General features: G+C 39.7%; 1 long non-coding RNA gene across 2 annotated transcripts in view; it reads left to right on the top strand.

Annotated features, from left to right (window-relative positions):
- The first annotated feature begins 1,150 nt into the window (after positions 1–1,150).
- The window catches only part of LOC149870592 (uncharacterized), an 89,805-nt gene continuing 65,752 nt past the window's right edge, over positions 1,151–25,203 (top strand). Inside the window, exons 1-4 of one of the 2 annotated variants that reach the window (XR_016440470.1) lie at positions 1,151–1,321; positions 2,358–2,448; positions 2,867–2,961; positions 22,060–22,136. This is a non-coding gene — a long non-coding RNA (uncharacterized LOC149870592). The remainder of the gene's footprint in view (positions 1,322–2,357; positions 2,449–2,866; positions 2,962–22,059; positions 22,137–25,203) is intronic. The other variant, XR_016440469.1, reaches the window with a different exon arrangement.

The following is a 25,203-nucleotide window of genomic DNA, read 5'->3' as shown; positions in this document are numbered from 1 at the left end:
TAGCCAGTGCTCTTTGGGACCTGATAACTACCTACAGTTGACCAGATCCTTCATTCCACAAGGTTTTGGTGCGTAAGGACCAGTATCTCCATCCAGACACCTGGGTTCCAGCATCCATAAATGGTGACTTCTGACACCTTTTTTTTTTTTTTTTACAAATATTGACTACGTCCCTTCAACTGACTCTGCAGCTCTTCTGCTGTACCTCTGAAAGGTTCGATTAATGCCAGCACGGAATGTAAAAGGTGAAATAGGTGGAGAGGGAGGAACAGAGTTATTTTGAGAGATGTCTAAAATTTCAAAGATACCATAACCTGTAGGATTCATCCCAACAAGATTCTTTGAAATTGCTAGTCAAAATACCTGAAGGGCCATTTGTGTTCCCTTTTTTTCCCCTCCAGTACTAACAAAACAGGACTTTTTTTGAAGTTCTGGTTATATAATATTATTGGTGATTATAGGTAGAACTGTGGGTGCTATAAGCACCTGTCAAACTCCTTTAAAATATTGCCTCTGTATGAGATCCTGTTGTTGCTCAGGACTACAGAATAACAAGTTGATTATTCAGAGGTGAGCGAGTATGACATAAAGGGAATTTTTAATGTTTTCCTATTAAAAATTGAATCAAAGCCCTGACATTGTGAATCACAGCAGGCCTGAACAGCTCAGAGGATGGGTGTTGGGCTGTTTGGCAAATAGATATTTTATTTATCTAACTCATTGATTTTCAGTTGTGAAATTTGTAAATGGGAATTAGTTATGGATGAACAGCTAGGAGCAGATGTGGTAAAGAACTGCTGCTAGAGATTTTTGGCAAACACTTTTTAATTTCATTTTTATAATCCATTTATGAGATATGAATGTTAATAATGAGCACTGGGGTGAGAGATCTGAAAGGTACTTTATCAATATAGACTCTAAATACTTAAAATTGTCAGCATATTTTTCTTTTTTATACTACACAGACATGATTCTGAGGACTGTTAAATCCAGGGCCAAGGAAGTTACCTTTTTTCCATTGTCTGATTTTTTTTGTCTGCAATTGATTGGGGATGGAACAAGATGGTACATAAATAAGGTCTTAATTTACTTTCCTCACGTAAGTCATGATATACTTTCTCTACCATTCTGATTCCAGGAGCTGCAGAATACACTGCTCAGGAGGTTCAATTGCACAGGCAAGGTCAAGTAGGCCATTGCGGAGAAACCTGCATTAACTTCTCATACAGGGTACATGGGATTCTCTGACTTCTCCCTTTGGCAGGTTGCAGCAGAAATTTCCTAGTCAGCTCAAAGCAGCTAGCAGACCTTACCAAATATGGTGAGTATCATCCACCACAAACTGTAATTAGATTGCTGCTCTTGGTACCATTTATTTCTAAAAACTGACAAAATCAAGTTGTGGATGAGCAAAATAATTGATTGTAGCATGACTCTAGTTTGCCCACAGTAAAGAAGAGTGGAGATATTAAAGTTTATTTTCTGCCTCCAAGGACACTTAAAATAGAGCTCCCAGAGATTCCCTTGCTTAGTTATATTCATTGACTTGGAGGCTTACTACAGAGAATTTTGCTAGAGGCTTAAGGAAGTCTTGCCAACATTCACACAGCTTTAAAAATACGTCTCCAGTGGATGTGACTAAACTTTGAAAGCAAAGTTTGTATTCCGATTCTGAAATTTCTCTTTTGGTAAATTAATTTTTAAAGACATTTTTTTCTGAGTCCTGTATGAAGCATAGTTGTTTTCCTAACTATCGTGCATCATAATATTTTACAATTGTGCCAGCAGAGATGTAGAATCATTTGTACGCTTTGCTGTTGCATAATGCATTTTTGTATATTTTGTTGATGTCTAATTGTTTCTAGAGAAAATTAAATGCAACATGTTGTTCTTAATCTTTCTAATTGTCACAGGTATGGGATAACAATAAAAATATTGCATCTTACATAATTGTACACTCTGCTAGGGCTCTACTGAGATTTAATCTACATGCAACATTTCGGCAGCATGCAAAGGCTTTAATAAGAGAAAGTCAATGAGCCTCGTGTACCTTTTATAAAACATGACATAAGGCAATATAATTAAAACTAAACTTATTTCCTGTGGTGAAATTAACTTACAGAAATGAAGGTGTTTATTTATTAAGTAGGATCTCTGGAGCTCTTGCCTTTTTCTTTCCCCTCCTGGGAAGGTTTTGATTGTTTGCTTCCTTTCTCTTGCCTGCTTGCTGTGTAATTTAAAACTGATACCTTCCTTTGGGAAACAAAATTTGATCGCAGAACAGCCTGCATCACCACCTAAACAAATTATCAACGTTTTACTTACTTTTCTTCTATTCTTTTTTTTTAACCATCAAGGAAAAAAAATGTGTACAGAGACTTACAAGCGTGGTACTACAGCCAGATTGAATTTGCAGTAAGGAGTTCACAATCATCCCTTCCATCCTAGGTAAATATTTGCTGATTGTAAAATAAGAAGGGAGAAAGGTATTGTTTTCTTGGTGTGGTTGAGTCTTATTTTGATTTTGTGTTTCCTTGGTGAACTTACTTGACTTTACCTGGTTTAAATTAGGTAGTATCACTCTGAAAAGGGATGATAGGATGTTTTCTGCAGCATAACCTATTGAATTTATTTTCATGTGATGCTACCGAGATAGGTTTAAGAATTACAAAAGGATCAGACAGTGAAATAAATCTGGTGCCACTAGTTAGAAAGATTAAAATGTCCAACAGTTATCATGCTTCATGATCATTTGATTTCTTTAGGGTATTATGTAATCATTAGTTTTCTTTTGAGGAGGAATTTCTCTCCCAAGATGTAGAAGTATACAAGTAAATTATTTAGTGGAGTTTATTTTTTTTTCCAGTTTCCCAAGCATCTGCAAGTGGCCACTGAAATTTGAAGTAAATGAATTGTTGCCCTGGACATCTGTTTCTGAAGACCTTTTCAATTTAGCAAATGGTATTTATGCAGTGGTTAATATTTCATTTTTAGAAGACATTGGCCTAACAAGAATACCAAAGCAAAAGCTCCTTTAATTTGGAGACAGTATAATAATAGTTGGCAGTTTTCATTTCAGTACATTCCATGGGGTTGGCAACATTTGGAGCTGCTGTCCCAAATCCAAAGCATTCCTGAACTTTGAATAAGTGTGAATTTGGATGCACACCTGGAGCTGATCAACATGTTTTAGGCTCATTACTAGTAATAAAGAACATTCTTATCCTTTTCTATAACTCTGAAGAAGCAGGAAGGTAAAGCATGTTATTGATCTAGCAGTACTTACAGAGGGACGATAAACTGTATGAAAAATATATACGTTTGTTTGTTTATACAGTACTCCCAGAAACACGTCTTATAATTAAAGATTATCTATCTTGTTTGCAAATGTAATATAGATTTCTATGTTAGCTTTCAAATTTGAGAGCTGATTTGAAAGTCTTGCTATAGAGATTTTTTATAAACTCAGAAATTAGTTTTTAGAAGTTCTAAGACAAATAATTTTTCACTACTACTTCTGAGAGGAACTCCTCCCCCACCCTCTTTTTAAACAAAATTCTCAGAGTATAGAACAGCAAATAACATTTTACCATTCAAAGAAGAGAAGGTATTTTATAACGTGAAGGTTTACAGCTGCCTTGATATCAGGCTATTCTTTGCAGACTGTAAAGATAGTCTGTTTTAACTGCAGTAATTTCCTGAGATTGGCATCAAGTATTGCTACATTCCTGTCTGCCACAAGATTGCTCACTTTAGGTTTAGGGACAGTTCTAGCTGTGAAATGGTTATTTAAGGGATTATATCTGTTTCAAGGGAGATTTAAGAAAAATGAGGAAACTGATCCTTGAAGATTACTTCTGGCTTCTCCAAACCTTGACAAGCATTTGGAGTTGGGGTTTAACTGTCTCTTGAGGTTTGTGCTAAGTTGTAGTAGATATTTTCTGATTTCACAGGAAGGGAGACTGTCCATTTCTAAGAAGGTCATAGTTTGATGGACAAGTTAGAGTTGTGGAACTGGGCATAACAATAGGAAGCTTTTTATATAGCACATCCCACTTATACTACACACAGCAAAAATCCAAAGATGTATCTTTAGGCACCTTATGCCCTGCTTAACAGCAGAACATGGAAAAGTCATCTCTGCTGCAGTTCACTGGGCTCTTAATACCACAAAGGTGCTATATCAATAGAAAAATGACCCCCTGGAAAATCTGTAGTTGGAGAAATTAGCTAGCAGGAATCACTCTATAGGTGGCAGACTGAGCAGTGAAAACCTGTAAGAAAGACATCTTGGCCCAATGAATGATACTCCAAGAGTGTGCAAAAAATTTCACTTGCCTTCTCTTTCCTATATGGAAGATAAAGGATCTTTATCTTTCTGGCGAGAACTTCTTGTTCCTCTTTTGCTCCAAGAGCTTACAAAATGGGATAAGCAGCCCAGGTCTTTGGTTGCCAGGCACGATAAAATGGTATAGTTTGGTACGTGTCTTCCTTGGCTGTGCCTAGTTTACCATCTGGGTAACTTTATTGCTTGACACCTGCAAGCTTCAAATCTGGGTTAGGCATATATTCCTAAACATATTAAGCGTGAAAGATGTTGCTATGGTGTTTAAAAAAAAATTTTAAAAGTGATTCCCAGTGTTCTAACCCTGTGGTTTGGATGATGGAAAGATAATAAGAAACAAAGAATACAGGAGAAAATCATTTATCTTTTAAGAGAGTAAGTATTTTAGCTGAAGAAAAAAATGCATCTTATTGCTTAAATGATTTGAGCTCATTAGTTTAGACCTCTATTAAACTAAAACTAAAAATCAAAATGGGTCATCCCCAACATAGTATTCTTATTTACTATGAAGGAGGAACACAGTACTCTTTATTGTTGTCAACAATTAGCAAATTGTAACTTTTCAAACTTTTCCACCTCAGTAGTAAACAGAATACAGATGCTGTTGTCACTTCAAAGGGAGCTGGATTAGATTTTATGTACTAATCTCAGAGAAGCACTGGTATGTGTTAACCAATGAAAAGGATATTTGTTAACTTCATATTTTTTTAGATGAACCACTAGATGAAGAAGTCCAGCTAACTTCTTTCCAGATGACTAGACCTTTTTATAACAAAGTGATTCAGATTTGTCATGGTTGTGACTTGATCAAGAAGTACTTTGCCTTGACCTTTATATGAAGTATCAAGGGGAACTAAAATGACACTAAAAGCTGCCCCAGTGGAAGTTAAAAAGAGTCTTAACCTTTTAAAAAGCATACAAAATACTGGACTTGTTTTCATGGCCCCAGCAGTATTTTCTTTTACTGCTTTTAACTTCATTTTTACTTTACTGTGTAGAACAGCAGGGGAAATTGGCATTAGAAAAGGATTCTTAAACTAAACCAACATCTTCTAGAAAAAAAATGTGCATGAGGGGGCCTAAGGATAAACATATTTTTATATGACAAGTATTCTCTTTGAGTCCAATATAACTGCTAAAACTTCTTCATATGTTATAACTCCTAATACTTGAATGTTTTATGCTAGGCTTAAAAAATGTCTTCTTGAATTTTGTGCTTGTTTGTTGTTTAATTATTTTTCAACTTTGGTAGGTATTTAATTGCTAAATAAGTTAATTTTTTTTTTCAGTGGAGCAGCCTCTTAGTTTCACAGAGGTATTTTCCCTTCTTTTTAAAACATTTACTTATAAGAAATGTAATTGAGTGAAATTAAATGCATCAGGAGGGAAAACATCAGGGAGGAAGAAGAACTGTTTAAACTGAAGGGCAGTGTTAGTACAAAAGCTAATGGGTATAAAATGCCCATGAATAAATTTAGGCTGGAAATTAGAACAAGGCTTCTAACCATTAGAGCAGTAAGGTAATGGAAAATCCTCCCAGTTGGAGTACTGGAAGTAAAAAATAGCCTAAGTACTTTTAAGATGAGAGAGAGAGTTAGCTGAGTTAGTACAAAGTCAGGAAGATGTATATAGTCAGGCAGGATAAAGAGGCACCATATAGACTAACTCAATGGCAACACATCGGGGTGGGGGGAGGCATGTGGGAGCATGCCCTCCCCGCCCCCACCTCCTGATTTTTGCACCAACACTGGAGCATGGGGCTGCAGCTTGGCCAGAGCCCAGCAGCAGTGGAGGTGGTGGTGGCAGTGTGATTTTTGTGCCAAAGGTGGGGCTTGGGTTTGCAGTTTGGCCAGATCCAATGGTTGGCAGCCGTGGGGCTGTGGCAGTGGTGGTTGGGGAGTTGTGCACCCTGTTCCCCCCTCTGTAGTGCTGGTGCGGAACTGTGCCCCACCACTGGCAGTACTTGTTGCCTGTGGACTAACTAAATCTGAGATGAATAAGCTTTTGTGAGCCAGAGGTCACTTAATCTGATGTGGTCAAAATCATGCTCAGAGCAGTCTATCTTTATCTCGAGTGAGGTTTTAATAAAAAGCATGTGTGTGTATGGAGGAAAGGGGCACTGCTATAGAGGCAAACAAGTACTAAGCTATTAAAATGACTTGTCCTGTTTCCAGTGGTGGTCATACTAAAGCTGATTGCATTGACTTGAGGCCTTGTTGCACTTTATGCTGTGAACTGCATGGACTCTGGTTAGTGTTAGTGCTAGCTTGGTGTTTGGACTGGTCACACCCTTAGTTTAGAAACCTTCTCTGACTATCCTCCACTTTCACAGCTGTGACTTGCTGCTAGAGATCTGTCAAACAGGCAGGACTAGGAGTTAGCTATGAGTTGCTACTAGAAGGCTGGTTAGCTAGGACAGGCTTCTATCTCTGTTTTATGGGTGGGGGTGTGAGAAATCCTGGGATACAAGAGGACATCAACATGGATGACACATCTGTGGGAAGTGGACCGACTTAATGGAACAGAAGCAATGTAGTACATATCAATGATTATTCTGCCTGGCGTGTTATAATTCTGAGCTGCATAAAGAGTGGTTAAAGCCACTTTATGGCGTTAATTTGCAGAAAAGAGGGAGGGAAGAGCACGAAGAGCTTGCCCAAAATTACCATGTAACAAAGCCCTTGATGTCCACAGATACTTGTAAACTATTACAGAAATTATACCTCCATTTTGTTTGTTCTTTCAACACCATAAATTATTGCCAGTTTCTCAGCTTGTGTTCCTAGTGTAACTAGCTATTTTTAGTGGTATTTTTCCTCTTTGAATATGACCCTAGGACTTGTTTTCATGTCTGTTTTGCCAGCCAGGGGCACTAAAATGTCATACTGTTATGGATTATCACCAAAAACACCACATCGCTAGCTTTTTGACATTTTTAACTGCACTTCTTTTGTTTTTCTCTATCACTCTTGTTCATATATGTTCACCCTATGCTTAAAGTTGCATAGATTGATGCTATCTTGTCTGAAAATCATACTGTCAACACCAAATCTAATTAATATTTCTTGTTCATCAAAGACTAAGTTCATCTTTCCATGACTATTTGTCAAAAATCATCTATCTGCCCACTACTACTTACAATGGAATGGGTCAATCTATTTTAGTGATGTGAATGCATTTTGAACATACTCAAGTATGTTGAGAATATCTCTGTGCTGATCAAAAGAATTGCTAGCTATAGTAGATATACTGTAGCCATATAAATGGGCTGAATCTTCCTAACTTTGGGTCTTGTTACACAGTGACTTCTGGACAGCTCCTGAGCTCTTAACATCTGGATTGTTCCACAGTGACACCTGAAACTTGTTTCAAGTGCTCTTTTGGCAGCTCAAAGTTATGCCTTCCCAGGGCAGGAGCATCTCTGATCCATGTTACCTAGCTTGTGTCACACTAAGGTTGCAGCCACTCTAGTGTAAACACCCCACTGCCCCTTCCCCTGCATTCCCCCACTGGTCTGGATCGGGACCATTTCCTCCTCCCCACTCACCTCAAGACCCCAGATCCCTGTTCACTGGTGCCTTCCCCTGCCCCTCCATTTACTTGTGCTGTCTGTCCCAGGGGAGCAGGTAAGGAAGAGCTAACCTGCCTTCCTGGCCCCTGCTGCTATTCCCTAGGTGGGCTCAGTTGGGAGAAGAGCAGCAGCACAGTAGTGATGCTGGCAGCTGGGTGGGCAGGCTAACCCATTCCTGCCTGCTCCCCTGCCAGGCCCAAGTAGGTGGGAGGGTGCAGGGGAAGAGACCTGGAGAAGGGCAGGGGCAGGGGCAGGGAGGGGGAGCCCTAAGGGACAGGGGCTTAGGGACGAATCCAGGAATGAGAGGGGAAGAATTCTTCCCTTTCATTCCTCAGGACCCTGCTGCTCCAAATTGGAGCTAACATTAACACCAATTAACATTTGCAGCTCACAGTGTAAGGTGTAACAAAGCCCTTCAACTCTAGGTAAGGTAGCCATCAAATCATGCACATGTAATTAGCTGCAGTTAATATCTGCATCTTTTGATAGTGATACACTTGGTCATCAGTCTATACTCTTAGAGTTTTTGATATTATAATTGTATAATGTTATTATGGTATGATGTTACTATGGTATGATAAAATAGAATTTTAGTAAAAAAAATAAAAGCACTTCTGGTCATTTTTTAGCCCATATAGTGAAGCTGTATCTATGCACTAAATACTAGCTTAGTTAACCCTTCCCCTTCTGTGCAGGATGGGAACATAGAGTGAAGCATCAAAAAGCTTTTCAAGATGAAGTTGAAAGAACCCCTCATGAAGTATATAAAAGGCTGGTCTTATGCTATCCGACAATTGCTTTGATTCTAAGAGGGTGGTTTTTATAATACTAGTTTCATACAGTAATTTATAAAAACATCTATGAGGGCCAAGCATATGAGCATGGTAATAGTCTTTGATGTCCATGTTGTCAATAATTATTTTAGTGGTTCAGCTCGGAGGTAATTTTGTTTACCAACAACAGTGTCTTAATTAAATCATTTTGACTAAATAACATAGTCTGAAGAAGAATGCCTTACCTCCCTTCTGGAAAAATTAAATTTACGAATAGCTTCCATATTCATGTTTTATTTACAATTGTAAATGCACATTTTTCATCAATATTTTCTGACAGGTTTGTATTGGATTCAGGCCCAGAAGGTTTTCTGCAAATGCAAGGTTTCCAAAAGCTATTGTTTTAGTGATTTTTCACAGTGTATTATAAATGGCTTGTTTTCTTTACTGATTTCTCTTCATTTCACTCTATCTGAAGACATGCTCAGCAGATTAATGTATTCCTACTGGGTCCAGCCAGGGTTAGCTTAGCCCTTCGTGAACTGTTCTTGTTTTTGATGTGGTTGGGGACTGTGGCTTTGAGTACTTCATGTTTGGAACTAAAGATTTATAATCTGTATAGCCTTCACCATTCTGGCATAAACACACAGCATGCTTCCTTCTCTCCTGGTGATAGATAACCTTTAGGATAGAACACATCATTTTCAAGCATGTCTTAGTAGTTTACAGTTCTTTAATAGCTGCACTTGAATGTGGGTTTCCTAACTTTTGACTGATGATTATCTTGGGTATCATTTATAAACAAGATGAAAGATAATGATCCGTAAACCTCATGTAACATGCTATGATGATTTTTGTGAGAGATACTGTAACTTAGAACACGGAAAAGATGGAGAAACTTTTGTTGTGTTAAGTGACCTTTTAGCGTTGACTTTTTATTAACATAAGTGAAATGTCCAAATATGTTGGATTCTGTGACCTAAATCTTAGAGAAAATTTGAGAAAATTTGAGGTGATACTTGGACCAGGGAGATTTTCAAAAATCCTTAGAGTTGACCTAACTATATTTCTACTGAAATGAATGATAAAGCTCCTTTGTAGCCAAGCAGAATGTTACCAAGGAGTTGGGTCAGTGCCAAGTATAGTTGCATATTCCACTCTACAGATGCTAGTTGAGTTTAGACTGCTTTATTTAATAACTTTGGGACAAGTCAATTAAAGAAAGAAAGACAAAGAAGTGCTGTGATTAAAGCAATAGACTGAGATTGAGCAGATCTTAGTTCTATGCTCTGCTCTTCATCAACTCCCTGTCCAAACTTTCATGTAAGCTCTGTGTGCTTCATTTCCTATCTTAAAAGGCATGTAGTCATAATTCTTTTTCTTCTGTTATCTCTCAGCTTTTTTATTTATAATGTGAGCAATTTGGGGCATGGCCTGTGTCTCATTTACAGTGCTTGGCATAATAGTTCCATGATCTTAATTGTGGCTCAAAGGCACTAATATCAAATAAATGGGAAGTGGAAACAAGACATTTTAATTAGCCATAATTGTCCCTGTGCTGCAACTCCTGTGGATGGTTAAAACCTGGTTCTTGCTTCCATTTACAATACATGATCCACAATGATGCATTAATTGTCTTTCAACTACTTGTTGAAAAGTGACAGAATTCCTGAGATGCTAATTTAAGACTGCTGGGATTTCTGTTTAGATACTGAAGTGCTTGCACTGTCTCTTGTCTCACCAGAGTTACAGTTGCAACAAAACAAATGGGAAGAACAAGAAGCATCCCTAATTGACAGTAGAGAGAGAATCTGTTCCTTCAGTGCATTGGAGGAGAGAACTTATTTCCTTACATAACTATTTCCCCTAAAATTCTGCCAGGTCAATGTTAGCTTCAGTTATTGGTTATGTAAGAGCAAGTCATGTATGTCAAAGCTGCCGAAGGTACTATAAGAAAAAACTTGTGAATCGGATCTTTTCCCCCAAAGTTTCTCACTCCCCACACACAATTAATTGCTCGCTCTAATGTTTTGCAGACAGGCCACAATGTATTGAATTTCCCACTTGGTCAAGAAGCAGCTCTTTTCTGTGCATCTTTCATAAATCCATAGGTAATAATTAAAGTGTGATTCTTCTAACTGATTTTAATGACATCGGTAACAAAAATTTTAAAAAAAAGGTTTCCCTTATGAACACAAGAAGTTTCAGGGAAGCCTGGAAGAAAATATGGATAAATTATTTTTCTTAGTATTTAAAGGTTTTCCTACATTCTTTCCCTATTCAATTTTTTTTAGAAATGTTGTTAACATTTCTAAGAATAAAAAACTTCAAACATAAAATGGTATTTGTAGTCTGTGCAATTCTGGTCCAATCAAATATGTTCAAGGATTTGTTTCTAGATATATAGATGGGTAATATGAGAACAAATGATATTTCTACTTTTAAAGAGCTTGAGAGGTTAAAGGATGAAACTTCCATTTCCTAATAACTCATTTATGATTTTTCCTTATTCCACTTTGGTATGAAACCAGATGATTTTAAACTGTTTGCAAACTGAAATTGGGTTAAAATAGTTTTTATACTGAAAAGCTCAAGTTTTCATTTTCTTCTCTCTTACTTTCTTAGTGATGAGTGTGACCTACACATCAGAAAATGTCCTTAACCCTGATATGTCTGTGTGACACTTCTGATTTTCATCATAGTTTGATGACTAAGCACTTCAACAAAAAATGTCACCAGCTTTGCTTTGCCGTCTTATATTGTAAACATTATTAACAGTGCTGATCAGATTAGTAGGTGCCTCAAGCTATCTTGCTCAGTTTTTAGTGTTCGTCCATATTCCAACCTTGGTTCACTGAACTGTTAATTCATGTCAAGCACTGCAGCAATGGGGAAACAAAGTTCCCTTTTCCAGAAATTAAAAGCTCCTTAATTTCTTTCCTAAGGGAAGAACGGAATGTACTACAGTACTAAAAGTTTCAAGCACTTCCAGGGCATGTATATACAAGACATTTACTACAGAGTAGACAATTTGCTCCTTGGTAAATGTCTGTAATTTATACGTACGACCCTATTAGGCCACTGGTAACTGATTACCTCTGCTGCAGAGATTTTACTGAAGTGCAGGGGCTGCCTGCTGGCTAGATCAACCTTGTGCCCCAGCCAGCCCCTCTGGAGCATGTTGAGCTGGGTTCGAGCAGCCCTAGACTGACAGGCTGAACCCTGGCCGCCTACCAGCCAGGGTGCTCTGACTGGCTCAACATGTTGTGATCCCAGGTGCATGTGTAGATATGTCACTTCAGGAGCAATAAGCTCTGGTGTGGTGTGCACTGGAGTTTATTGCTGCTTATTAATGTAGTTGTGGCCCCACAGTACTAGAAATGAAAACCAATCCCATTAAGTCCTGAAGGCCTCAGTTGTTGCTTCCCAGCAGTCATAGTATAGGTAATACAGTACCATTTTGTGGTCTCTGCCACATAATTTAGGGCTAAGATGAAGGGTATAACAAGATTTTGACTGTGCTTTTCTTTGAATCTGAGGCTGCAGCCATTTAAAGTGAAAATAGAGTACTACTTAACTCCAAATAAAATAAGGAGTTCTGATGGAGGAGATGAAGATTTTTTTTCTAGGAAACTAGCCACTAGTGTAGCTTCAGCAGCCTGTCTTCCTAACTGTTCATAACAGCATGAGATCTAATTTCACCATGTAGAAGCAGACTTTATCACAGCAGGGATGAGACGACATGCATGTGTAGCCGCAAAAAAAGCTAAACAGAGTCTCAATTCACTCCAGTCTCTACAGGGTCCACCTTTCATGCTTCACTTATTTTTTTATCAGTTAAGATAACTGCATTGAAATAATGAAGGCTTTATATAGTGAAACAGAATCAGAGTTCTACATTTAAGAGCAAATAATAAGAAAATGTGGAGAAAAGGCTGCAGTGGAAAGTTGTGAGTAAATTCCCAAGTCTTCAAATCACATGATGTCCAGTAAACATAGTGGAAACTTGCACTGAACAGATACTGAAATTTGTACAGTAGTACAGTCATTTCAACAATGGAGATTTATCTATGTTAAGGTGGGTACTCTGTAAAAGCAAGGTCCTAATATTAAAAAAAAAAAAAATCAGAGTTTCAAACTCTGCTTGGGTTATGGCTGGGGACGTGCCAAGTGGCAAATTTGATCATTTGTGTTCAACTGTTGCATGTTGGCAATTTGGGCCTCAAAATATTATGAGGCTTAAATGACTTTTTTTAAAAATACATGTGTCCCAGCCACCTGTGGAGGGTTTGGGATTGAGAGTGTAGTCGGGGGTAGAAAGGTAAGAAAGGATTATTGACTTAACAAAAGCATGGCTATATGTAGTTACAAGACAAACAATGACAGACAATAATAATTTGCATCGGCAACTTATTGGCAGTTCCCTCTGCCTGATGTATGACAAGTTCTTCTTCCACAAAGCTCAGCAAAGTCAGGCGTCCCCGATCAGCGCTGTCTGAGGGGTACTGGGAAGGACCCTGGTATTCAGTTCTCAGGCTCCTCAAGATCCACGGGCCTACCGAATCCATGCCAGCAGCTAATCTTAAATTAGTAACCATTTTTTACGGAGCTGCATCTTCCTTCTAAATAGTTTCTGGATGTGCCAGCCAATTTATAACTTCTGAGATATGCTGATAACTTACAGCCATCCAGATTCTTTTATTATAATTATTCTTAGGACTGACCAATAACAGTACAAGCCTTGCGTTCTTCTGATAAGGTTAATTTTAACTACGCCACAGGGCCTACTTCTATTTCTACAAGGCTTTGTTAAATTTACTAGGCCTTATTATACACTAGGCCTCACTACTACATGTTTGACTTTAATTAGGCTCTTAACAAAACGTACAACAACATATAGCTTAATGACAAATGACAGAAAAACACTTGAACAGCCTTCAGCAAGCACTTTTATCACACGGATAATTTTCAGCTGTCACATACATGTTCATTTTTTTTATCTTTGCCATCTGGTTATGGAAACTTTAGTGTTCTCAGGCCACATTTTCTAGCTGTTCTCTCTCCAAAAATTCTGGTAGAAATGTCCTTTAAGAAGAGAAGAAATCTGAGGATCTTAAATATTCACTTAACTTTAGGAGTTGAAGTTTAAGAGACATATCAAATATCATGAGACCTATGACAAAATCATGAGTTGGCAATAGTGGATACTATTTTCTTGACTCTAAGATGATGATTTTTTTCCCCCCATTTAACATGGATGGAAGACCCTCAACTTGGGTTCAAGTACAAGCAGTAGGGGGAGGGGGCAGACTGGAGCTGAAGTTAGAACCACAGTACCAATTTGGGTTTGGGGTTTGAGGCAGATCTGTAGTCAATGCCCCTCCCACCCCACTACCATCTGCCTCTGTACCATTGCTTGCTCTGCTACAACAGCGGGGGAGGGGTAGGCAATGTGGAAAGGGGGGAAATGGGACAAATTGAAGATGACTTTCCAATAATTACCTTATATACATGGAAAATTATAACAAATTTATAACTTACACATAAAAGATAAATTTTATAAAATATAAATTTATAAAATAAGGGTGTGGATTTTCCATGTATAGAATCTAATTATTGGTGGGTCATTTTAAATTCAAAGTCACCTTGGCTTTGGGTAAATATGGTATGTAGAAATAAATTATGTACAGCTGCTTTGTACTCCCCCCCCTCCTTTTTTTGTACAATTAAACTATTTGCTACACTAAAAAAACAAACAAACCCACAACTTTATGATTTTTTTTTTTAATGAAAACATTAACCAAAATCAACCTGAGCTTATTTAAATGAAACCTGTATTGAGGTTTCATTAACAGTGGCTTATTGCTTTCTCAGAGAGGATTTTATGAAGTTGTGCACTAGGCAAATATTTGCAAAGAAAAAAAAATAAGATTATCAGCAGGGATCCGGGTTTTCTTTTCTCCATGGTAAAATTCAGTAAAACAGATTTTTGCATTTTAAGGATAAATATGTGAGAAAAGAGTGTAGAACTGTGCTAGCCTGCAAGGAGGTGGGGGGAGTGGGAGAAGGGCGATCAGGCAGTAGGGCTGTGTGAAGCTTCGGTTCCTGATTCATTTAGGCAGAGATTTGGCCTGATTCAGTGGCTGAATGGACTTGATGATCTCCCGAGGTCCCTTCCAGCCCTAATGTCTATGAAATCTATGAAATCTGAATAGAATCAAGAGACCCTTTAATTTATCCAAATCAAATCCGAACCCTCCAAATCAGTTTGGAAAGATTTAGTGATTCGGACATAGACACAGCTTTAAATGTTTTTCTACATACCTCAGGGTACCAGACAGCTAATGAATGCAGCAGTGATAGGGATGATGGAGTGTCCCACAGGAGTGCAGGGGAGTCCCCAACGCACTCAGCAGCAGACCCGGAAGTGGACCGGAAGCACTTGTGGACCACTTACAGGTCCACTGGGGAGTGCACAGGGTACCTCAATGTATGTAGAAGAAACGTTGATTTTTCTAAATCAGCATTGAATCTTCAGATTTGGATTTGACTGAATCAAATCGGGGGCAGTGATCAAAATCAAATAGTCAAATCAGTCTGAGATTCAGGCTGGATCCAAACCAAATAGGGATGTTTCACAAATCCCTATTAGTCAGAATATCTGGATCGTAAATCTAGAGCCAGCAACTCATCCAGCAGTAGTGGGGGTGGCAGTATAGAGTTGTGCCTCTCACTGCTGTCAGGTGGGTAAGGGGCACCTCACAATGGAAGCATGGGGCTTTTGGAAACAGCACTGAGCCTTCCCACCCCTCTCTCTGCCCTGCTGCTGGGTTGTGGAGTCCACAAGCTTAATTTTTGACATGGAACTATATTGTTCACAAGTAAATCATTCATTGAATATCATGTTAAGGTTTTGACTGTTTCAGGAAGGTGGCTAAAGGGGATATTTGCCTGGTTTTACTTAATCTGGAGACTTTTTTTGTGTTGATCTACAGGGCATGTGACCATTTTATTCGGGTAAGTAAATTCATTTTTCCATCATTCACCTATGTTGAACTGATAAAATACTAGCATCATGTTATACTTTTGAATGCAATTCTCTTGAGTGTTCCAAGTTGAACAAAGCTTCAGACAGTTGTTTGTAGATTCAAATCGTAATAACATCCAAAATGGTAATATAAGTTCTTTCTCTCTGGTCCTGATTTGAAAGAGGCACTTCAATCAAACACATGAAATGTCACCATATACAGTTATCTAGTGGTATCAGAATAGATTTCATTTGTCTAAAACTTATTTTTAAAGAAAAATTCACGGAGGAGAAGGCAACTTTGCATATGCAGTCAGAAATGCACTTTATTTTTCTCTTAGAAAAATGTATCTAAATAAGCTACCACTTGAAATAAATAATACTTCTTAAGATTTGTAGCAAGCATTTGGATAAAGAAAGTGGATTTCTAATGAAGGGGAATGATTTTTTTTTCTTGGTTCGGTACATTTTAAAGAAAACAAAGTTCTTATGCAGTATGGTCTGTGTTAAAACAAATTTTTACCTACAGGAAGTCTAGTAATTCTTAGTCCTCAGAAGGAAAAAAATGACTAGTGTTGTGTCTCAGATAGCATTGTTATTGTAACTACAAGTAAATTTATTAGGGGTGTGACAATGGGCCATATCCGATTCAGATTTGGCCCAGATTGGGGAAAGTGATTCGATTAGTTGATTTGGATCACTGTCTGTGATTCAATTCTGCTGAATCCAAGATTTGATGCTGATCCAATGAATCAGCAATTTGGTCATAGACACAGCTTTAAGTGTTTTTTCTACATACCTCAAAGTACCAGGCATGGTTCATGAATGCTGTGATGCTGAAGCAGATGTAGTGCCCCACAGGAGCGCAGGGGGGTCCTCCCCACTTGCTTGGTGGTGAATCCGGAAGTGGACCGGAAGTACTTCTGGTCCACTTTTGAGTTTGCTGACAAGTGTGCTGGGGGCATTCCTGGGCCCCCCTAGCTTGGAAATTGGGCATGAGGAAACCAGACCCAGAAGGAACTAGTCACCCAGCCCAGGGGGGCATGGGGCCCCCTTGCAGCGCACTTACTGGTGGACAATATTATGTCAATGAGCCAAGTCATAGATTTTAATTGACTTAGTGCACCTCAAAGACGGCCACCCAGATGGAGCCCATAGTTCTGGGCTCCACACAGACAAAGCCCCTGGCTCTCGGCTGCGGGGGCTGTCTGTCCCCTTTTCAGGCTCTGGGGCCCGGGTGCATGGCTATCTCCCCTGGTGGGGCCTGCTCCCTTTTGGGGTCTCTGGTGTGCCAGCGGGAGGAGCTCCAGGCCACAGTCCAGAGACCGTGTGACATCAGAAACTGTGAGCAGGAGATTGACTCCTACTGCCAGGCCCTTCTACCCCAGAAGCCGGAGGGTAGACCCCGGTATCCCTCCAGGACAAGGGAGGACTCTGGGACCTCCCATTCTGTCCAGTCAAGGGGATGGACCAAGGTGGTCAAAGGCCATAAGGCCCACGGCACCAAGGCCTCTGCCCTGCTGCAGCTTAGCAACAAGTACAAACCTCTTGTAGCCTCAGCAGAGACTGCTGAATTGCCAGCTCCCACAGGCAACATAGGCTCAACTGCAGCTGGTGCCCCCACTCTCCCCAAGACAAAATGGAAAGTGTTTATTGTGGGAGACTCCGCTGGGGGAGTAATCTGCCACCCTTAGCCCGGGAAGTCTGTTGCTTTCCAGAGGCCTGCATCTGACACATTGTGGAGAAAGATCCCTAAGCTCCTCCAGCCCACAGACCACTATCTCATGCTCCTTATTCATGTGGGCACCAATGACATGGCTCAGAGTGCTCCCAGATGGGTCATGAGGTGCTACAGGGATTTGGGAGTGGGGCTAAAGGGTCTGGGGGAACAGGTGGTGTTCTCTTAAATCCTCCTAGTCTCAGGGTATGGGCTGAGGAGGGAGAGGAGGATCCAGGTAGTTAACCACAAACTGTGGCACTGGTGTCATCAGAAAAGCTTTGGCTTCCATGACCACAGCCCGCTCTTTGGCAAGAGAGGCAGCAAGCTGCTGGGAAGAGATGGCTTCCACCTCTCTTTGCTGGGGAGGAGGCTCTTCTCAGCCAGACTGGCTGACCTATTCCACTGGGCTTTAAACTAAGCCCGCTGGGAGATGCCTCACTGCTGGCCCTCTGAGGAACCCTTGCAAAGCCAGCAGGCCAAAGCACTTAAGCGAACCCACCCCTGCCAGCCCTGGTACAATCTCTGGGCAGGGCAAGAGCCCCCCCCAGGGAACACTTGCCTGCTTGTACACAAATGCCAGGAGCTTGGGGAATAAGCAGGAAGAACTCATCCTCCTGCTTAACACAAATAATTACAATGCTATAGGGATAATGGAGACCTGGTGGGACTCTAACCATGACTGGACCATGGGTACAGATCGTTATACTCTGTACAGGAGAGACCAAGTACATAAAAGGGGTGGGGGTGTAGCTCTCTATGTTAAGGAAAGCTACATGTCCCTCCTAGCTGATGTTGGTGACTGGGATGGATGACTGGAGACCCTCTGGGTTAAAATCCATGGGATTTTATGGCACAGGGGACACAACGGTGGGAGTCTACTGCAGACCTCCTACCCAAAGTCAAGAGCTTGACCAGGAGATCACCCAGGAACTGGTTGAGGCCGCATGCTCCAGAACCATGGTTGTCATGGGTGACTTCAACTACCCAGACATCTCGTGGGAGGATCGCTCAGCAAAATTCAAGTGTTCGCAAAGCTTCCTATTGTGCATGGATGACCTCTATCTGACTCAAGAAGTCTATGGGCCAACAAGAGGTAAAGCATTGCTTGACCTGGTACTGGCTATTGAGGATGACCTAATCAGTGACCTAGTGATAAAGGGAGCAATCCTCAATGCACAAGCTAATTCTATTCCACCTCGGAGGAAAGGCAGCAAGAGGGCACAGCAGCCCCCCTGGCTGTCCAGGGATCTAAAAAACCTCCTGAGGCTAAAAAGAAAGGCCTACCAAGGATGGAGGATGGGATTCACCTCCAAGGAGGAATTTTCTGCACTGGTTCAGTCCTGCAGAGAGCAAACCAGGAAAGCAAGCCTGCAACTGAACTCCAGCTAGCTTCCAATATTGAGGACAATAAAAAGTCCTTTTCCAGATATGTGGGGATCCAGAGAAGTCAGCTGGCCCTGACAATCTACATCCCAGGGTACTCGAGGAGCTGGTGAGTATCATAGCCCAGCCTCTGGAATGGATCTTTGAAAACTCCTGGTGCTCTGGTGTCGTGCCCGAAGATTGGAAGAAGGTCAATGTGGTGCCTATCTTCAAGAAAGGGAGGAAAGTGGATCCAGCCAACTACAGGCCCATCAGCATGACCTCTATCCCGGGGAAGGTCTTAGAAAAGTTTATTAAAGATGCCATCCTTAATGGACTGGCCGATGGCAACATCCTAAGGGATAGGGTTTGTTGCAGGTAGGTCTTGCTTGACCAATCTCATTTTCTTGTATGACCAGGTGACCTATCACCTGGACAAGGGAGAAGAGATTGACATTATATATCTTGACTTCAAAAAAGCCTTCTGTCTGGTATCCCATGATCACCTCTTGGCAAAACTGGCCAATTGTGGCCTTGGGTCCACCACAGTCCGCTGGCTGGGAAATTGGCTCTGTAGTCGGACCCAGAGGGTGGTAATTGATGGAAGTCAATCATCATGGTGCCCTGTGACCAGTGGGGTCCCCCAAAGCTCTGTCTTTGGACCCAGATGTCTTATTAATGATGTGGACATGGGAGTCAGAAGCAGACTGGCCAAGTTCGCTGATGACACCAAACTTTGGGGCAAAGCATCCACACCAGAAGACAGGAGAGCAATCCAGGCTGACCAGCTCAGCAAATGGGCAGATGAGAACCTGATGGTGTTTAAGACTGAAAAATGCAAGGTTCTCCACTTTGGGAAGAAAAACCTGCAGCATCCTTATTGGTTTGGCAGTGCTACATTGGCTAGTGCTATGGAAGAAAGAGACTTGGGGGTCATCATTGACCACAAGATGAACATGAGCCTGCAATGCGATGCTGTGGCTAGTAAAGTGACCAAAACGCTGGCTTGCATCCGTAGATGCTTCTCAAGCAAATCCCAGGACATCATTCTCCCCTTGTACTCGGCCTTGGTGAGGCTACTGCTGGAGTACTATGTCCAGTTTTGGGCCCCACAATTCAAAAAGGGTGTGTGGAAGCTTGGAAAGTCCAGAGAAGAGCCACGAGCATGATCAGAGGTCAGGAAAACAGAACTTACGATGACAGGCTGAGAGCCATGGGACTCTTTATCCTGGAAAAGCTTAGGCTCAGGGGTGATCTGATGGCCACCTATATGTTTATCAGGGGTGACCACCAGGATCTGGGGGAACATTTGTTCACCAGAGCGCCCCAAGGGATGACAAGGTCGCATGTTTATAAACTACTACAAGATCATTTCAGGCTGGACATAAGGAAGAATTTCTTTACTGTCCAAGCCCCCAAGGTCTGGAACAGCCTGCCATCGGGGTGGTTCAAGGAGCTACATTGAAAACCTTCAAGAGCAAATTGGATGCTTATCTTTCTGGGATTCTATGACTCCAGCTGACTTTCCTGCCCTTCGGGGAGGGGCCTGGACTCAACGATCTTCTGAGGTCCCTTCCAGCCCTAATGTCTATGAAATCTATGAAAGTATACATTAGTGTTAGGTTAGCGGCAGAACATGTCTATTATGTATTGCCGAGAGTAAATAATGGTGAGGATCAACCCATTTTAGTTGAGATGCCTGTCGTATAGAGAGATCAGGCTCACTATTAAAAAGAAAAAAAAAGTGGGGGGGGATATGATGCTTCCTTTTTTGAAGGAAGAAGGAAAATAGCAATTCTTTGATTCTGGAGATGCCGGGGCCATAGTTGTTACAGAAATGCTTTCACAAGCTCATGGAAATTCTCTTTGCTCATAGTCCATACAAACAGATTCCAGATATGTATAATGGGTGACCATCATCTGTTCCAAGAGCGAATTCTGCAATGCGGGAAGGGTCTCAGCTAAGGAACTGTGAATGTCTTTTATTACATGTTTGTATAGAACCTAGTACCATGGAGTCTTTCTGGTTGTGCCCTTTAAAAGCTAGCACAAAGCAAATGTTAAACAGTAATGATGTACATAATATGGATGAGAAAAAAAATGAAGAGAAATTAGGAAAGGTCAGGAGTGGTGGAAAAGTGCAGCTGACCTGAAAATGATAATATGGAAAACAGCTGCTTATTAAAATTAGAGAGACAACCAATTCGGGGGCTAAAATTTTGACCTTTGAGATCATTGCTCATAAAGGTCTTGCTTTCAAAGGTCATTTTGGTACCCTTCTTAACTCTGAGTCTGTGAAAATTTCTCTCTCCAGTCTTGCTCTCATGAAGCTCTTTTGTAGAAGGTCAGCCAAAAAAGCTACTGCTGCACTGTTTTTCTGTAGGTGTGATAGAAACACAGAATGTGATAGTCTGATTACTAAAACATAATGTCTGTGCATGTATTGCTACTCAGAACTGAATGGATCATGAATTTTCATGTCACCAAAGACATGGAATACAGATTTTTGTTGTCTATTAGAGGGCAGGAAGTTTGTTTTGCCTATTTAATAATCTAGTTCTTCCTTTTTAATCTTTTACTTGTTTAGCCTTTACTTGTATTTACTTCGAAGGTTATTAATTTACTGAAAGCAATGAAGTGGAATAGGAAATCATGTATCACCTTTCAGTCCTTATACTCACACCCCAGTATAGAATCTTATAATCATTTTCACATGTGAAAAGCTGAATCTGGCTTTTTAGCCTGCATACTATTTCATTGTCCGATAACTCCTGACTTTTGGTGCAGAGTATTTGACAAGATTAATGATCTAACTAACCTCTTTGTGCTACTCTCATTACCAATACTTATCTTAAAATCCACATGTGAACAGATAAGGTGGACTCTTGAATGAGAAAACTACTGAATATCCTTTTAGCTACTGAACTGAGAGCAATACTGCCATATGGAAAGAGTGCAGCCTTAATTAAGTACACTTCACTGGGTAAATCTAATAAATATCACGCACATTTAAGAGGACTTGAACTTGGAAAAATTACTATGTAAACAGTATCTGAGGAACAGGTATTTGTATGCTTTAGTTAATAATTTTCTCTGACTTACCACTTTTAATACCTGTTCCTTTCTCAATAAACAGAACATTCTCCAAAGATGTCACATGATTTATATGCTGGAAGCTATCATCAACATGATAAATATTTATACCACTGTTGGTATTTTAAGTCTTTGTTTTCTAACTTTATTTTATTGTCTCTATTTCAGATCCACCTTAAACTGTTATTGCAACAAAAGTAGAAGACGAATGTGGGATAGAGCTTTTATGACAAAATGCAAATCTTGTAAGTGACCAAATAAGTCTAAACCTAGGGTCCAGGTATGTTGACATTGAGTGTGAAAAAGACAGAGTTAAGATTTGTCTTTACTGTGTTTGATATCCCTTGGAGTCTTGCCTTTCAGGCATTATCCATATAATAGGAGTTGGGATGTCACTTAATCACAGTGATTAGCTACAAACTTTCTTCTTAAATATATAGACTTAAATTCAAGAAGAAAAACCAAACCAACCACAAAGTGAAAGCAGTAAACACTTTCTCACAGCATGCTCCCTTGTTTTTATTTTTTTTTAAAGGCAACCTTCTACTCTTGTGGAAATAACGTTTTTATATAATTTTTTAAATATCATTATTTTAGTGCCATCCATGGGTGCAATGGAGATTGACATCCCATTGTGCTAAGTACACAGAAGGTAAAACGCCTTGGTCTGAAAAGCTTCTATGCTGAAAAGAGAAAATACCCACGGGGTGGGTGAACATGAATAATATTGTCTATACTGAAGCACAGGGCAAATAAGCAACTGTTCCTGCCACCCTTTGGGACAGGGTGTAACAGGACTAGATATTGAACTCCGATTTCAGAAGTTCCAGCCCGAAGTCCTATCCGCAGATCATAGTTCTTTGCTGTAGTTCATGAAATAGGGTTCTCTTCTACAAGATCCATGTCCATATCTGCTCTTAGGCAAAATAGCTTACGACTATCAACCTTATGTTGATAGAGGGTACCTTAATATAGTGAGAAAAGAGAGTATAAACACTTGGGGATACATCCTTAAGAACCTAAAGTGGTACATAGGAATTTAAGTCCAAAATTTCAAACTTTCAAGTCTCTGCTCGGATGCTGCCTAATCCTGGAGGTGGCTAAGCTCTCTAGGCACCACTCTTTTCAGTGTCATTGTTTTCACATGCCTTAAATTGATCTACAACATGGATGGGCAAAATGCAGCCTGCGGGCTGAATGCAGCCCACCAAGCCATTTTATCTGGCCTGCAAGGGCCCTAAAAAGTTTAGAAAATGTATATTTGTCTGCCCCTGTCATGCAGCCCTTGATGGCTTGCCAAAACTCAGTAAGTTGCCTTCCGCCCAAAATAATTGCCCGCCCTGATCTACAAGGAGCTTTATGATGATCTACAAGGTCTGTTCCAGGCCCTAACAATTTATGAATCTAAGTTCTTCTTCTGTATAGGAGGGCCTTCACTTTTACTGTGCTGCAGTCCCTGATCCAAGTGATTGTCTGGTTTTTTTTCAATGACTATATCATATGTGTATATGGGGACAGGGAGGTGTATGTGTGTGTATTATATGCTGCATTCCCACCATGACTAGAATCATGATCTCTCTGGCTCTATGAATCTTTTTTTTTAATGCAAAATTTTAACTGTTTCAGTAGGAGGGATTAAGAGAGCTCCTTCCCCCCCCCCCCTTGAAATTTCTCGTGTACTCTACTGGTTAGATTTTTGACTCTTAAAATTTTTTTTAAGTTTTCCCTCAGGTGCATTAAGCTTTTGTAGATGGTCATTTACCCAGCTGTTGAGATGCACAAGTTATATTTTTAGGTTTTACAGTTCTTTGTAGAAAAACAAGTATGAAAATGAATTAAGAAAACAGATTTTTTTTTTTCATGCAATTCTGGACCAGGCATTAACCCTGAGCTAAGGAGAGGTATTTTTTACATAAGAACATGTTTGTGCAGACACATGAATAAAATCAATCAATAATCTGATGGTATCTTTTTTCAATAAATACACAAAAGACTAGAAATTGACTAAAATGTGATTGTGAAGCATTTTGAGTTAAAATAAACAAAATCCATTAATCTTAAAAATTTAATTTTGTGAGGCTAGTAGCCAAGGATCAGCATAATGTGATTACTTTTTAAAATGCATTGCACAAAAGAATATTTGGCATACTGAAGTTTGAAGAAACTGTAAAAATATGTTGTAGTAAAAAGCAGTGTATTAAAACACAGGGGAAAGTATATTGAATGAACAAAGTACATATTGGTCACAGTCAGTAAACACAATTAAAATTAAACTACAGGGGAAAGCTAATGGAGTATTTTATCAACAAATCAACATATGCAATAATGTTTAATAAATACAATAAAGTTGAAAAATTAGAAATGGAGCAAAGTTAAACTAATAGGGATTTTTCTGTGCACTTACCTATTCCTGTTCATACCTTTCATGTGTATGTAATTTAACAAGTAGAAAGAAATCTAATATGCACAATAATAAAAGCTAAAATACAACAACTTCCATCTGATTGGAATTGTCATTGTCCTCCTAAATTGAATGAATTCCAGTTCATGTTCAAACTAAACAATGTAAAGACAGGAGAAACATTTCACTTAATGTTATTGCAGTTAGGTCAGTCAAACATTCATTTCAACCAGTCATGATCCATTTATGAATATGCAGATGGCATACTGTCATACGATAACTGAAGTATTTCTTCAGGAAACAGTTATCTTCATAATATAATATGGCTAAAATTTTACCATTGCATCCAAATCTCTTGGATGTATATAACTTTTTTTTTTTTACAACTTGGGTGAAAGGAATTAATTATTTGACTACATAGGCAATGTTCCTCAAAATTTGGTTATGGTCTGGTCTCATTGGCCTTAAAAAGATTGACTGAACTCTGAAAGAATGACGCAGATGATAGGAAAAGCATAAATAAATCTAAAATATCCTTTTTTGTTTCAAATAAATTTTAACATGGGAGTTCAGAACCTGATTGTAAACTGGTGTCTTTATTGAAAGTTGTCGGGGGTGGGGGCAAAGCATAAGATTTAAAGTACAACTTAAAACAGCTATTTTTGAGTAAACAGTGCATACAGCCTGACAGCATATGGCAGATAGGTTTCGGGTGTTATATACCTGCAATAGCTCCTAATCTTGCAATCATTAGGGGGGCACATTTCCTTTATGTGAGGTCTCCTTTTCCTATATAAACCAATTAATTTAACTTCTCATGGTCAACGTGTACATTTTTATATGAGGGCCAATACAAACACCACTGAAATCAATAGAAGACTCTTATCGTCTTCTTGTGGATCATATTTTTA

This window comes from Crocodylus siamensis, chromosome 2, assembly GCF_052110815.1.
Source record: "Crocodylus siamensis isolate JL-2025a chromosome 2, ASM5211081v1, whole genome shotgun sequence".
Taxonomy (NCBI): Eukaryota; Metazoa; Chordata; order Crocodylia; family Crocodylidae; genus Crocodylus; species Crocodylus siamensis.
The sequence above is the reverse complement of the archived record's forward strand: the minus strand, read 5'-3'. Positions and strand labels throughout refer to the sequence as shown.